Source organism: Nipponia nippon, unplaced genomic scaffold (genome assembly GCF_047370975.1).
Source record: "Nipponia nippon isolate SJK-2023a ecotype South Korea unplaced genomic scaffold, ASM4737097v1 scaffold_17, whole genome shotgun sequence".
Classification (NCBI taxonomy): Eukaryota; Metazoa; Chordata; class Aves; order Pelecaniformes; family Threskiornithidae; genus Nipponia; species Nipponia nippon.
The window spans coordinates 10,209,062-10,224,616 of record NW_028262333.1 but is presented as its reverse complement, the minus strand read 5'-3'; the positions used below and the strand labels follow the sequence as shown (position 1 = coordinate 10,224,616).

The 15,555-nt window shown below is 44.2% G+C and overlaps 1 protein-coding gene across 2 annotated transcripts in view; it reads right to left on the bottom strand.

Annotated features, from left to right (window-relative positions):
* Positions 1 to 13,958, bottom strand: part of JADE2 (jade family PHD finger 2) — a 123,110-nt gene extending 109,152 nt beyond the window's left edge. For both annotated transcript variants that reach the window (XM_087754219.1, XM_087754222.1), the window contains exon 1: positions 13,888 to 13,958. The gene's annotated coding sequence lies outside the window, so the exon portion shown is untranslated. The remainder of the gene's footprint in view (positions 1 to 13,887) is intronic.
* Between the last annotated feature and the right edge of the window lie 1,597 nt (positions 13,959 to 15,555).

The following is a 15,555-nucleotide window of genomic DNA, read 5'->3' as shown; positions in this document are numbered from 1 at the left end:
AAAAGCATCCAGACTGCAGGGAAGTTCAGGTCCAAATCTATGCTTTCCAACTTTACACTTCACCCTTGTTTGTGGTATCTCATTTCACTTGGCACTGCTGTCATGTTTTTCACGAAGCAGATGTGGAAGCCTATTGGTTTTGGTTCTGTCTAACATTCTGGGAAACAATTCAGAAACTTGGAATTTGACCAAGACTCATGTCTAAGCTCCACCAGACCCTTAAGCACCACTGCTAGCATTCTAATAATAGTTTCGCCCAGTTCTCATCTTAAAGCCATGGATCCAAACCTCACCCTTCACCAGTCACTTATCACAATGCGATACTGCACGGTGCCGCTGTCTTTGAGGCGCCTCTCCTCTAAAGAATCATCCATTTCTACCCAGTTACAGAAACTGCCAGCTTATTGTTACAAACCCAAAGCAGGATCGGCCACATCTGGCTACAGCTCCGGTGTTCTGGCTAAAACACTTCTCAAAGCCTGTGTGGGGCTCAGGGAGGCTGAGGCCACCGTGGCTGCTCCTGGCCAGCAGCAGGACGCTGGCCCCAAATTGCCCCACCTCCAACCCAGCCCTTTCTCATGCACCTTGAGTAAGGCTCCAGCTATGCAAAATCCTACAGCAGTCTATTTAAGTGCATTTTTAAACTTCCAGCACATGCATGTTTCCTCTTATTTCATCAAAGACTTGAATTTCTTTTTGGTGACATAATTTGTCAACACATGCAGTTCATAACAGAAAAAAGGTTGATCAAAGAATAGCAGGTAACTCTTATTTACTGCGTGATAGCAAGCTAAATTGCTGCTATAGCTTTGTATTAGCAGCTCCACATTTAGTGCTTTTATCAGCATTTCAGCTGCAACACACTCTTCAACTTCAGATAGACAATTTAATAACCAGAAAAGAGGTGGGGTTTTTTTCCCCCCCCTCTGACAGACAAAGCTCAGTGCCAACGTTAGGATGCAGGAAACCGTTACTTACAGCCAGTGATTAACCCCAGACAAAATACTGGGTTTGCACCCAATGCAGGAAGATGGGGAGCAATGCACAGCTGTCTAACCACGAGACAACGGTACAGGTCTGCGGGTGCTCACGGTCAGCTCCTCTACTTGTGAGGGGAGTAAAGGCAGCAGAAATGGTTGAAAAGATAAAAGCAAGCAGTGGATGGCAGTGGCTGTTGAAATTGAGATTCACATTTCAATTTGGGATAAACCTTCTGTTATTTGGATTCATCAGTTCAGTTATATACCAGTAAAACCATATCATTTCCATATCATGGAGCCTTCTTTAAGAAAATATCAGACATTAAAAGACTGCTTCACAGACATTACTAACTCAATCTCACTTCCTAGTAATACCAACATCCCTGGGTTTCAGTCTTGGTTTGGGTGCCAGTGGGTCAGGCAGTATCTTCCACATTGGTAACCTGGACATACCGTGCCCATGTTTTTAACCATTCATATCACCTATGATTATAATTTTTTTTTTTTTTTAGGAATTCATAATGCTTCAAGACTACAGAGCTTTGGGACCACGTGGTGGCCCTGTGTCACCCGGAGTCTGTGGGTTCATCTGAACACCGCACATCCCACTTTGAACACCCCATTGCCCTCCTGCACCCAAAAAAAAGCCATGTCACACCCCACACTGCATTAGTAAACCTAATCTATCTACCCCCAAAAGTAGATATTTCAGAATAGAAGGCAGCCCTGGACAACACCATATCCCCAGCACGAACTCCCAGTCCTGGGAAAGAGTCCCATTTTACTGAATTCTTCAATCCCTGCCATGAGTCATCTCACCAAACTTAGTTTAAAACAAACAGATTTAAGGTTTAAAAGTGTTTATAGGGACAGGGAGGCAGGAGCCCAGCCTGGTACCCAGCAAAGCCCTCAGTACCTGAGCAAGGTGAGCAGAGCAGACCCACAGATCACAGCCGGGCTCAACCAAGAGCCCACATCATCAGGTGAGTTAATGGCGATGAGGCAGGTCGGAGGACAAGCCACAGAGTCAGCCCACAGGTCAAGGTGAGATCCAGCCAGGCACCACCCAGCAGTTCTCAGGCAGGTCCCTCACAGCATCAGGGCTGTCACCCAGGCAGAGAGCCCACGGATCTGAGCGTGACTGAGGGGGTCCACAGCCAGCACAGGCACAGCTGCAGCTGAGCTGGAGAGCAGCACCTCTCCAACACAGCTCAGGGAGGGCCTCAGGGTCCCCAGTTGAGCTTAAATGGGCTCCTGGGCAGAGGGTGTGGGTGAGTCCCCAGCTGGGGCTGCTCAGGGCTGTTCGTGCCTGTTAGTGCCCTCACCTGACACTGCAGCCTATGGCAGTCAAAAGGCTCACTTTCCTTAACGGTAAAGCGTACATGACAGTACCTATACCTGTATCTATACCATGCTCCCAATGATACTAAATCCAGCCTCGTCAGGATTAGCAATGTATTCTAAGACTCTGCTTCTAGTTTTCTATATGAACTGTAAATAGTACCCAAGTTAAAGGTATCTGTGAAGAAAACACACCATGAGATGAGGCCGCCTCCTGGCTTATGGCTACATCAAAGGCAAAGCCACTTCCTTCAAAGGCAGACAGAAGACTCTTTTTCTGGAGAAATCCACACCCCAACTCCTAAGCATATGTGAAAGGGAGGGTTTTTCAACTTGTGACTTGAGTGACTTGAAACAAATCAGATGTTGAACCATATGGGTTTTTTTGAGACTGTAAACTTTTTTCATTACAGATAAAGTTAATGATGACGCAGCTGTGTGCTCCAGAGCTGCAGGCCAGGAGGTCTGAAGATAGACGGGTGGAGTGAGACCAAGGGTGATGCCGTAAGAATATATAGGGAGATAAAATTGCAAAAGGTGATTACATGTTGCTGGGTCTGGCGTGACAGCAGCTTCATGGACATCACCTAAGGGCTGAAAGGCAAAATTTGCCCCACTGAGAGGGACGCTGCTGGCTGAACAGCAGACTGTGGGTAATACCTGAAGTCTACAGAAGACAATAAACTGATCTTGCTCTTGGCTTTAGTTCAGCTGAGCAGCCCAGGCAGGTTAGAGGTCTCAGATCACACATTATATCTGGGACAAGTGCCCATTAGTCACTCTGCACAACTCCAGAGGGCCATATTTTGACTTGTAAGCTGTGTATTGGTCATTTATCTCTCTGCTTACCTCTGATTTTTTTCTACTGTGCCCATCTTTGCTGCCCCCATACTATTGCATCAAGCCTATTTCAAAAACAAGGTGATTGTTCATTCGCCACAGTCCCACCCATTTTCCATTCCCTATTTCCAAGTGTCTCCATTAGGTAGGTTTGTAACAGAGGAGTCGAGAACTGCAGACTTCCAAAAAAAAAAAATAAGAAAAGAAAAGAAAAAAAGGTAAAAGGTGGCTGCGTACCCTGACCTACGCTGGCAGCGTTCAATGGAGTGGTAACATAACTTGATGGAAAGTGTAAAAGAGAGCTTGAAGAGGGGATGTTGCTTATCACAAACCAAACATTGATGCAGCAGCAGAATAAAACTATCAGCACCAAGAAACTTCTGGAAGAGGCAGAGATGGAATTTTGCAGCTTTCATTCTATCTAGAATAAAGGCAAAGAATCTTTCTGCACTGTAAAATAATGTTCATATTTTGACCAGAAACCACCTCTCTACTAACTGTAGAGAAATTTTAGCAGAATAAAAATTGATTGCTGTAATTAAGCATGACCAGAAGTTTGCTGTTAAGAAAACAAATGCCCATGATGAGTGTTACCACACTGCTGACGTGCATAGGTAATGAAGCAGGAGGGAGACTTTTCACCGTTTTCTGGGAAGTGTAAAGGGGCGTAATCCAACAGCCCAACATCTTCATTCTCATAACTACAACTGCACTTACATCATACCCAAATACATAATATATTTTGTTCAAAATATCACACTTTTGGCTGCTTAAGGAGCAACAGAGGCAAATAAAAATGATCTGTAAGTTGCAGTCTTCTGCTGCATTTTGCATTAATTCTTTTCACTGCCTTTCCAGTGAGCACAGCGGAGATCTGCCCGTTAATCCCCATCAGCTCTACCAGCCTCAGTGAGTTACGGTGAATGTCTCAATCGTGTGTCACACTGAAACTACTACTCCAGGACATTCAACAAAGAAATAAGACATAAGAAAGGCTGTACTGTAAATATTTGAAGAAGTACAAGGTGCAAGTACAGTTAATGGCATACTTTGGTAACAGATCACTCTATAGTCTATGTTATTTTGGTAACAGAATAATGTTTCATAACTGAGACAAATAAACCTGTCCCTCTTAAAAAAGGGCCATATATTACAAACTGACTATATTTAAAATCCAGTATCCAAATTGCCAAAGTGTGGATAATTGCTCGCAGCATCTTACGGAGAGGAGATATGAATGTGGCTCCATATGCAGGGTTTTAACTTGAATGCGTTATCCCTTGCGAAGAAATTAACTCATTTTTAACATCCTGACCTAAGCTGAGCCAGGAAAGAAATACTGGGCCAGCCGCCTCTTCTGACGTACGCCTTATCTTCAGCCAAGCCAGCTACATTAAATCCTGAGCAATCGTCTCACCAGTAGAGAGAAACTGAATTCCCAGATATTCACTTAGGGGATTCATCTTCCTCACCTTCACCTGTCCAGGCACTTGTTGGCCAACAGCTGCTGGAGAAGAAGAGAGCCCAGCCCAGCCCACCCATTGGGGACCTCTAGCTTAAGAGGGAACGAACTGTCCTCTGGACATGCCCAGACTGGGCTCTCCATCACCATTGCCATCTCAGGTGAGATGACCTGCACCTGGGCATTCTTTGAAAGCACCTAAAAATGAAAGGCTCCTGGGATGTCTTTCCTCTGACCAAAGAATTTCTCCATCTGCTTTGTAGCACATTGCAAACAAGCCGCCCTCCGCAGCAGAAGGCATGGCGTCTCGGTGATGCTGTCCTTTCTGACCACGCTGGGATGAAAATTACCATACAATGGTGAAATATTATTACATATGTAACATAATGTCTTAATTTCTTTCCGTTAACTCCTTTCTCCCAGACAGATGAATGGTTAAACACGAAGGTGGTGATCGCCAAGGGGGGTCACCTCCTCTGCTCCGCAGGAACAGTTGTGCTGTGCTCTCCAAGAAAGTTTATTAAATGCAAAGCGTCTGATTCAACCCTGCTCACAGGACTGAGCCCAGCAAGTCCGTCAGGGGAAAGGACGGAGCACGAGCAGCTGCCTGCAACAAGGTCTTATCATCCAGGCAGCAGGACCAGGCAGGGAAGAGGTTATGGGGCAAGGCTGTCCTGGCAGGGAAATGTGCTGACTCAGCACCAACTAGCTGCCAACGAGACCACAGCGACACGAAGGCGAGGAGCAGCAGAAACCTTTGGAGAGGGTGCTTGGCTTGTCGGTGTTCGGGTCAGTATTTCTACAAGGCTGAGCTGGATGGGAAAAATGAGACCTTAACATTGCTCTTCCCTAGTGAGCCTGCAATGGGCAGGCATCGTGTTCCTCACAGCTTTCCTCGTGTTCACTGATGATAAAGACACAAACATCTCGTCACCTAAGAGGGGACGTAAGTCCCTGTCACCTAAGAGGGGATGTAAGCCCCCATATTAGTTCTTGAGAGGTATGAAGAAGCTTGCCCTGGCACCCTTCACAAATTCTAATGTTTATCCTCAGTTTTACACATTATATTGGATCATTAAGCTTAAAAGGATCTTTTAAATTGGTTAATATTACATTTTCATTTTCCTCTAGATTATTTTTAAAGGAAATTTCAAAAGAAAGGGAAATGCTACAAGGCACAAAAAGCAAAATATCATCAGTGTCAAAAGCCTTACTGAAGTCAATATATTTGACATCTACTGTTTTTCTTCTATCCACGTGGCCTGTGACTCTTTAAAATGAAATTAGAGTACTTTGACATGATTTGTTCTTGACAAATCTGTATTGGCTGTTGCTCATCTTCTTCTTATTTCCCAGGTATGGGATTATTTGCTCCAGCATTTTTCTGGATTTTGAGGGTAAGCTGACTGTTGTACAATTCTCCTGCTCTTTTTCCTCTCACCTCTCCCACCTTTTAAAGATAAGCAATACATCAGTCTTCTGGTATCACCCCAGCCTGTCCATGAATTCAGACATACCATTAATAGTCCTGAGATTAGTAAAGCCAGTTCTTCAAGTCCTGTAGGATTAAGTCAGCCCCAGCCAATTTAAAAACCTCTAACTTACCTAAGGATTCTTTAACCTGGTTTTCCCCTAATCTATGCTGAAATATTTCTTTTTGTTAGTATTAGTTGTGGTAAACACTTATTCAATGTTTACTTTTTATTGAAGACCAGTGAAAAAAGGCATTAATTCTTCTTATTCTCATTGATCAGGAGCTTTTCCTCTCTACAAAGTAATGGACAAATCCTTCATTTGCTCTTCCTCCCATTATTAATGGCCTTAAGAATTATTTCTTGCTATCCCTGATGTCTCTTGCTAGCTGCATTTGGTTTTCTACCTTTTCCATTTTGATTTTTCCCTTATGTATTTGAGCTATTCCTTTATGATCCTCTTCAGTACTCTTACAAATTATAGTTCTGTCCTCTGATGTCGATAAAGAATTTATGACTTAGTAAATCAATTGCATTTCCTATACTCTCTCTGCACGGGGATAATTTGCATTTCTGCCTTTTCTCTCCAAGGAAAATCTGTCAGTTCTCTGAGTTTACTGAAATCAGGCATTTTGAAGGCCAGTCTCCTTTTCCAAGGACCATAAATGCCATCGTCTCATTGGCAATACCACCAAGCTGTCTTCTACCTTTGTATTTCCAGCTCCTGAAAGGATAAGATGTCCAAGAGCCTCCCATCTATTTCTTTTGCTCATCTTCTGTATCAAAAAGTTGTCTAAAAGTCTTGGAGGAGGCTCTTAGAAGAGTTGGTGGATCCTTTAACAGCCTCAACCTCCTGTCACCGTCGCTTTGGTCTTTGGATGATTCCTCTGTCACTGACGAAAGGCATCAGCCATCTGATCTTCCTGACTCTGTAGCAGGCTCAGAGTCTGCTGCATTTGATGGGTGAGCAGCCCATTCTCCTTGTTACTTCATTATTAATAACCCTTTTCTCCCTGGTTTTTCAGCCCTTCTCCAGGTTGCTGTGGATCATCTATAGTGTAGTGTCCTTGATTAATTTGATTTTCTTCTGATGTTGGCAAGTCCGAATCGAAAGTTTTCTGCGGTTTTTTTTGGTGGTTGTTTATTTGTTTTGGTGATATTTTTTTTTTGGTAGTATCAGCTTCATTTATAGAAAACAGCTCATGAAACAGTCTTGGCCATGGGAGTCAGAGCTCTCTTGGCAATATCACCCAAACAGCCATGTGGTTTTATGGCCATGCTGTGGGGCTTACGAAGCTACCAAGATAGGCAGAAGTGGCCATGCAGCACTTTGCATTGCTTTGCAGCTGTGGCTGCTAGAATAGCTGTGGTACAAGATAAGAGTTTCCAGACTGTGCTATCTGCCTAACTGGCTAAGACTTGTACGAAGTGTTCATGTTGCCAGAATTCAGTCTGAATTTGCAGTTCCCTGGCTATTCATCATTTTTTCCAAGGGTCATGAAGAAGAAGATATCATCGAGCTGGCAGTGCTGATCCTAGGATGCACCAGGGATTTCACTATACCAGAAACTCAGCTGTAAGTCTGCTTTACACATCTGGAGCAATGGAAATAGCCTTAATTGAGGCTATAAACTAGCTCATGATGACATTTTCTGCCAGTTCTGTGTATCACAGAGGATACGCATGCACTGAAAAGTAAATTATTTCTCAGCTGGAACATAAAATCAATCTATTTAAATAAGTTGTTTAAGAGTAAAAGGTTCATTGAAAACTGCCTTCTACTTTCACGAGTAGAAACTCAATGGTGTGTATAGATATATCCTCCACAAAGTTTCTTCCCATAGGTTTTGTCTGAGGAGGTTCTGTATCAAAGTTGAGAGTGGCCAGTTCCTCTCGCCGCATCATTTTCTAGAGGCTTATGTCGGCAGCAGGTTTCAGTCAGGCTAAAGATCAAAGGCTTTGATCTCCATTCATCTTGACTTAACTAAAAGGAAGCCACATCTGGAGAATTTATCTAATTCTGCAAGCTATAAATATGTATGGGTTTGGTACTATGTAATTAATCAAAAGCCTGAAACAGAATACATGTGCTAACCTGCAAAGATGTTGGATTGGAAACTATAGGAACTGATGAAATATCTTCTGATGCATACTTCTGTGTGTAACTAAACCACCCAGCGTTTTAGCACTTTATCTTTCTTTAAAGTGAACTCAGTACCGAGGACGCAAGCCTTCAAGAGTCCTTAAGAAGTCAGTTATTTCTAAGCAAATACAAGTTTCCTACAGGGGAACGTCCCAGAGCCTTTCCTTGCAGAATTTTGAATCAGTCCACTCTGAAGAGAGGGGCCTCAGTATAAAACCTGGATTTAGGTCTGGTTTTGAGTCCTGAATTTTTCATTCTCAAAATCTGGATCAGCTTACAAGTCTGGATCCCATCTCTGATTTTTCCCTTTTGCTCCAAATCAGCCATAAACAGCATCAAGTTTAATCTAATCAGGCAGCACTTTTAAATACCTACTTTAGTCTCCTAAATACAACTTATTTGTGCACAGAAATGCCGAGACAATCCGAACTCCTGATTAGCTGAATACACCACTCGTGTGGTTATTTTTAAGCTTGTGTACTTTTGCTGCAGGTTTTTCAAGAGTATGTAGTTGCTTTATTTGACGGCTGTGCCTAAAAGCTAGTGGCGTATCGACAGCTGTTGAAATGGCTGAAGCATGCGTTCGCGGATTAATGGCCAAAGTCTATGCTGGGAAACGGATGGGCTGGTAGATACATCGTCTGGTTGGGAACCAGTCCCAAAAATTCTGAAGACAGACTGGAAAAATGAGTAATGAGGATCACCCGAAAGATACTCCCAAAACAAACAAACAAGCAAACAAACAAACAAACAAACGAGCATCGTGCTCTACACCCGCCTGTGCTGCTGGCTGTTGCTTCTGGCTTGTGCAAGGCACGCATCTCCGCGTGGCTTTCACCTGCCAGACCCAAGACCCAACTGCAAAAAAATACAGCTCAGATAAAGACTTTTCTTTGCAGTCATCACTGTCAATGGATTAATTTCTCTCTTTTAAAACTCCTTTTCCACAAGTAGAGGGGGAAATAACTGTAATGCAAGGCAAATATTGAGGAGCAGACCAGGACAGCTCTCAGTTTCCAAGCAACACAGACACTCTGGTCATGACTATTATGATTTCACCTTTTCAAGAATCTCCTGTCTACGGCTAATTTTACATAATGGGCTTTGTTAATATTAACTAAATCTCACAACTCATGTGTGATGTAGCTAAGACATACAGTTTCGAGGCAAAAACCAGAAAAGTTACACGGTTGTGAAAGGCGTGAAGATTGTAATGAAGTCAGAAGAAGTACTCCTCCCTCCTGACTCCCTCGTCTTCGGGTCCAAACCTAAACCTGCCTCCTCCCCAGCAGCTAGGATGGCTGCTGCTGCTCATGTTTTCCCAAGGAACGTTTAAGACTCCATAGCTTCTCATAGTGTCCATCACTCGGCACCGATAACCACCTGAAGCTGAGCAGTGTCTCCAAACCAGAAGAAATGGAGGAAACAGTATCGTGCCATAAATCCAGCACAAAGGATCACGTCTGGTGGACAGTCCCATCATACTTTTAAGCTTTTCCATGTTTTCTAGAGCAATTCCAGAGCAAGACAGAGTAGACCAATCTACAAAGCAAACCACTTTTCCTCCTCTCTTCAGAAGATGCTTGAGAAAAGTTTGTTTCACTATTTTTGTCCCTGCCAAATACTTGCTACAGGCTGTGAACAGATCCCTTTCCTTTGGTGTATCTCCTGGCACACCCAGAAATAGAGGGTGTTTCTCAAGAGGGGAAAAAAAAAAGTAAAGGAGTTAGAGTCATGCTTACTCATTAGAAGACCAGCCTCTTGGGAAAATCTCTCCTTACTTTGCCGTGTTTAAAGCAGGATACTTGCAGATCTCTAATTGATATTCTGTTGACTCAGTATTTTTCTTATCTGTTCACACCCATCACTGGGTAGTGGAAATTTGATTACTGATGGTTTGCACTACAAGAAAAGAAATTTAATGCTTTTAAATGGTATGCTTACATGGAGTCTGTCCATACCACTTTTTTCATTATCTGGCTTAGAGTAATTAATTATCATTAAGCCTTGTGTGCTGAGTTTGGGCAGCCACTTTGAGCAGAAGAGAATTCTGGACAGTGAAAGGCACATTTCAAACCTGGTCTCTAGGGTTTATTTCACCAGATTTTTGCACGCTTGACTGACCAAGTCTGCAGTATGAAAACCCAGGGGCAACACAGAAAGTTTAGCTTTACACTGGTTTTGGAAAAATAAAATAAATCTAATACTCTAAAATTTATCCCCAGGGTTGCAAAGAAGAGAGTACTTTATTTGTATTGCATGTTTAATAATTAGTAATGAACAGCAACTGTAGAATCATTCCAGCAGTAGCCATTAAATACCCTGTACAAGGGAAAGTAAACATGGTGAAAAGACTGCAACAATATAGGTACCTCCCTAAATATACTTCCTTTACAGGACAGAGTCACCAGACCGAAGACAAAAAAAACCACAAGGCGGCCAAAAATAAAGAAAACCGGTCAATGTGCGTGGATGCATTGGTGAATAGGGTCACACAACCAGCCGTTCTCCAGCCTAGGTGTGTAAATCCCCACTGTAAACCCCAGAGGGTAAAGGAAAACCATCCTTTCACTGAATATAACCTGAAAGCCAGCTTTTAGAGATAACTCTATTGGTATCTTATCGATGTGTGACGGGCCTGACATAAAGCATCATCACAGCTGCGCTTTGCTTCCCTGGCCCCTGCACGAGGAAGAAAAGGTTGACTTGGTGTGCAATCCATGCCCGTAGGAGATGCAGGCAGAGCTGTATGGAAGAGCTCTCTGTCTCCCATCCACGGTTTTATTCAAGGTCATTTTGCCGTTTCATGGGAGACCCAGCGCTGCTGATAAAGTGCCTTCATAATATTCACAAAAAGCCCTGTCTGGGACTAATCCCCAGGGAGAAGAAGGCGGCAGCTTGTCCTTCATCATGCAGAGGCAAGAAGTTAGTCACAAAACTGCCTGAGAATCGTGGAGCCACGGTCACCTGCCTTCTTCGTGCAAGGAGTCTGTGTTAGACAGGGCAAGCTCTGAGGCTGCGGGATGGCCCTGGCTTCTGACGGATGCAGAGACATCAGTGTCCCGGCTCCCGCATCCCGGGAAGATCTCCCACCCGAGGTGCCTGCGCTGTCTGACGAACTCACTGACGGGACTTCAGCTCGCGCTGGGGCACCTCCTGGTCAGCGCTCACAGAGCTCACAAGCAGCGTGCGAGGAGGCGTGCGGTGCACCCACTCCCTGCTGACGGTTGCTAAGTCTTGTACAATGTTCATCGGTTGGAAACGGCCAAAGGAGGCATCTGCTCTTGGGACGTTCTCCTGGCTTCACACAATTACTTCTTGTATCTGCTCTGGTCCCTGTGCCTATTACAAGCAATGCCTGGCCAGTGCGAAACACCAGGCAAAGGGATTTTGGTAGAGTTTAGCAGCTCTGAACTGGGGTCAGTATTTTATCTGTGTATGCTCATGCACGGGAAGAAACACAAGAACTGCACATCACATCATGGTTCATTCCTCGAGCAGCTCTACAGTCCATGAGCACCGAGACGCTGCTCCCAGCAAGCGGAAAATCCTCGCAATGGTGACACTCTAAGCAGCTTTTTTATTTAGTATTTAAAGACCACTTTTCCTTTTACGCAGGTTAGTACCCACGAAACCCCTCCAATCAATACCAGAGGTCTTACAACCTGCATAAAACCAAGGAGCTGCTGTGAACGGGTCTCCACAGACATCAGCCACAGTCTCTGTGCATGGGCTCTGGCGTTACAGCTCGGGAATGAGACTCGGCATTCCAGCTGCTATAAGACTGCTGGATCCTCAAAACCACCCTCACTTGAGCTCCGCACTTGAGGGTACTTCAGTTTATAGTTTAACCCTTGAGGAATAATGCCTGAACCAGCGCGCTATGCACAGGGCTCTCGGACGAATGGCTAAAAGGATCACAAGGCATTTACTCACCCACAGGCTGAGCGTACACACAGATTTAAGTGGCGTATTAAATATCTCCAGGCAATTCCAAGCCCTTCAGAACCCACACCATCACTCGCCTTCTGCTTTAATTTTGTCGTATGCCTTCTGGGCTCCCTGGTCACAGGCTGCTTTACGATTCCTGCCTGCAACATGTTTGTACTGCTCCTCCCATCGCCAGATACGTCCCCTTTTCGCAGCACTTAAATGCACATTTGCCTTTACTCCTTTCTGCTGGGGGTTTTCCACTGCCATCAGTCACTTGTAGAGACCAGATTTCCCCTGCCTTTCGCTCGGGTCAGCAGCCTCGCCTCCTTCCAGCAGGTTATTACCATAAATGACACTGGGTTGCTCCTCTCACAACTCTTTAAACTCAGGCCTGAAGCAGGCAACATAAATTTTGAAGCAAACCTCTGAGTCTTTATATGGCGAGGCATTAAATAACACAACAGCTTCACGAATTCAGGCATAATTCGTAACTTTGATACAGTTGAAATGTCCTAAACTTTCACTTTATATTTCCATGCCTTGATGCCATAGGAGGCTGATGACTCTCCAAGGGCTTTGCTGCAGAAGAAAGTTGTATTGCTGCAGAACTTCATGTGAATCCATAAACCAATACAGTTTGACTGGAGCAAGGACTGTGCAGGGACTGATTTCCATATAAAGTAGCTTATTATGGGTTAGTCAAATGCGTTCCCAACCGAACCAGGAAAAATTGATATTACTTGTATTGATTTAAATTTAGAGATTAGCTGTAGCGAGATGGCTTTCTCCTGCAGATGGTCTCGGCGATGTGTCGGTGAGGACAGCACAGCAAGACGCCAGCACAGCGAGCTCTGTCTCCGGCTGCAGAGTAAATTCTCTGCCATCCCTGCAGCGCCTCACCTTGTGCTCAAAACGTTGGTCCTCTCCCTGGTATATGGCTGCACCGTTGGTGCAAAGGTGCTCACGCTGCACCCTAACATCTGTCTTTACAAAACCGCCATGGTTTTACCTTCACCGTATACACCTCACCTTGACTTCTGATGGGACGTAGCATTGGTAGGAAAAAAGGTTGTACAAGATGGTGTTCAGCTGTTACATGGATGGAGCAGATAAGTAGCTACTCTTTCTCTAATTTCAATGATTTTTTCATTAATTAACGTCTATCAATCGGATTCAGAATCCTTCGGATTGATAGATAAAAGTCATTTTAAAAGCTCAAGGTACCGTAAAAAGCAGGAGGTCTATGCTTTTATAAAATCACACAGCATACAAATGACTTTGCTTCAGTAAAAAACTCTGAGTTATGATTTTGTATTAGATCTTTTGCTACAAAAAAACCACCTAGGATCGAGGTAGCGGCTAACACAAAGAACGGTGGGTGAGGAAATCCCAATCTGAATGCGTTTTCCTGGTTATTTTAGTGACTTGTTGAGTAACAGGGCGAGAAGAACCCGCTCCGTTCCCTGCGCTTGTTTTGAGTCTCTGCACTGTGATTAACAGTACTTCACGGCACTTCTGTGAAGCGTTCTGCAAAGTTTTCAGAGTAAGTCACAGAATTATACGCATTACCATAATTATGCATGTGTATGCCAATGCATTTTTATTAATTGAGTAGCCAGCCAGGAAAATGTCAGTCCTAATAGTAAGTCTTAATAGGTTTAAGCAATGTATTAGCTAAGAATGACTCGAAAATACGTCTCAGAAACGTGCTGTCACCTGGTGTTGACACCCGCGGAGAAGACATTTGCCCAATGTAGAGGAACTGGGAGGACGGATCCATCAAGGCAAGACACGAGGAAGCCCTTTCCCCCAGGACCAGACTGCGAACAAATGGAAATAATTATTCTGGAGAGTAAGTAACCGAAATTCCTGTTACAAGGACTGTTTTAGCCATAAGCTAGTGAAGAGATGAAAAACTGCCATCAGAATGAAAAGTGCTAGAAGCAGCAGAAACGCATGCAACTGAAAGGTTAGCAATTGGGTAGGAAAGAGGAGAAAAAAACCCTGCAGAATCTTCACTCTCAGCAAAAATTTAAGGAAAAACCCAACAGACTGTGTTTAAAGAAATCGTTTACAGCGATTTTCTTTACTCCCAAGTTATAGCATGCATGTTCTCATTCCAGCTGAATAAGGGAGCCTTTTTGCTGATGCAGAACACATCTTACTAGTTCATTTTCAGTACAATGCACAGAGAATTAGGTGCACAATTCCTGGTAACAAGAGTGGAGATTGCACACGTCTCCTTCCTTCCTGCACATCACGGAATAAATAACCAGGAGCGTAGGGCAGAGAACGCCAGACACATAACTCTTGCTTCGGTTATCAGGAGTCGGAGGGCTACGGTTAAAATCTATCCTAAAACAGAGGAAATATTTCTCTGCTACAGCAATTCCTCCTATCTACCATTTACAAGACCGATGACCAGCCTCAATATGCAGCAGTTGAATACAAATCAGGCTGTTAGCTCTGCACTGTGCAAAAACCATCAAAAATAAATGCCTGAATTTTACCTTCTTGGGAAATAATGTAAACATCAGCACAATCACGTGTCTTGCTTCCAGTATAATCTCAATCAGGGTGCAATTCAGCTCTGACGGGCTTTTGTAAATATGTGACTGACCTTTTTAAGCATGTGACATGGGCTTCAGCGAGGCTTCACCGGCTTCAATATCTGCCTGATCCACCGAGGTGGTGAGTTCTTTCCGTGCTCATTGAGCTCGTCAGGATTTAGAGCATGCAGAGTCTCCGAGCTGGGCCCTAAGCACTCAATTCAGCATCCATGCAACAAGCATGACATTGATCCTTGACTTTGACAGACAGATGGATCTAAGCCAGAGGCAGCTACATTCAGTCACTTAGGGAGAGAAATGTGGTTTTTCTTGCAACGGAAAGGCAGAAAATATCTTATTGAGAAGATGTTTTATGACAAAACTTTCAATCGACTTGTAGGATTATGTCTGTTGTTTTATAGCTTCTTCTAATTGGATTTTTTTTCTTTAATCAAGAAAAAAGGGGTACATCTCTCCACCTGAACTGAGCATGCTGGACCCTTCCCTGGCACTGGAGCCAGCTAGCACAGGATGGCTATCAATCATCCTTATTATTAAAGCCTTCCCCTCTTCCAGGCAGAGTGGCATGTCCACACCACATACTGCAAATGGCCCAAACTAACTCTTAAGCTCCATCTAGCACAGGAATGGTCTGGGAAAGTTCTGCCCCCAGCCAAAACCATGCTAGGGCCCAGCTAACAGCGGGAAGCACAGACGATGGCACTGTTCCCTATCCTGGCCCAGCTGCAGCCAAACTGCACGGGATGAGCCCCTGGAAGAGCTAGCACCTTCCCAGCAGCGTCCTCCCACCACAGCCCCACATCGCCTTGGACAG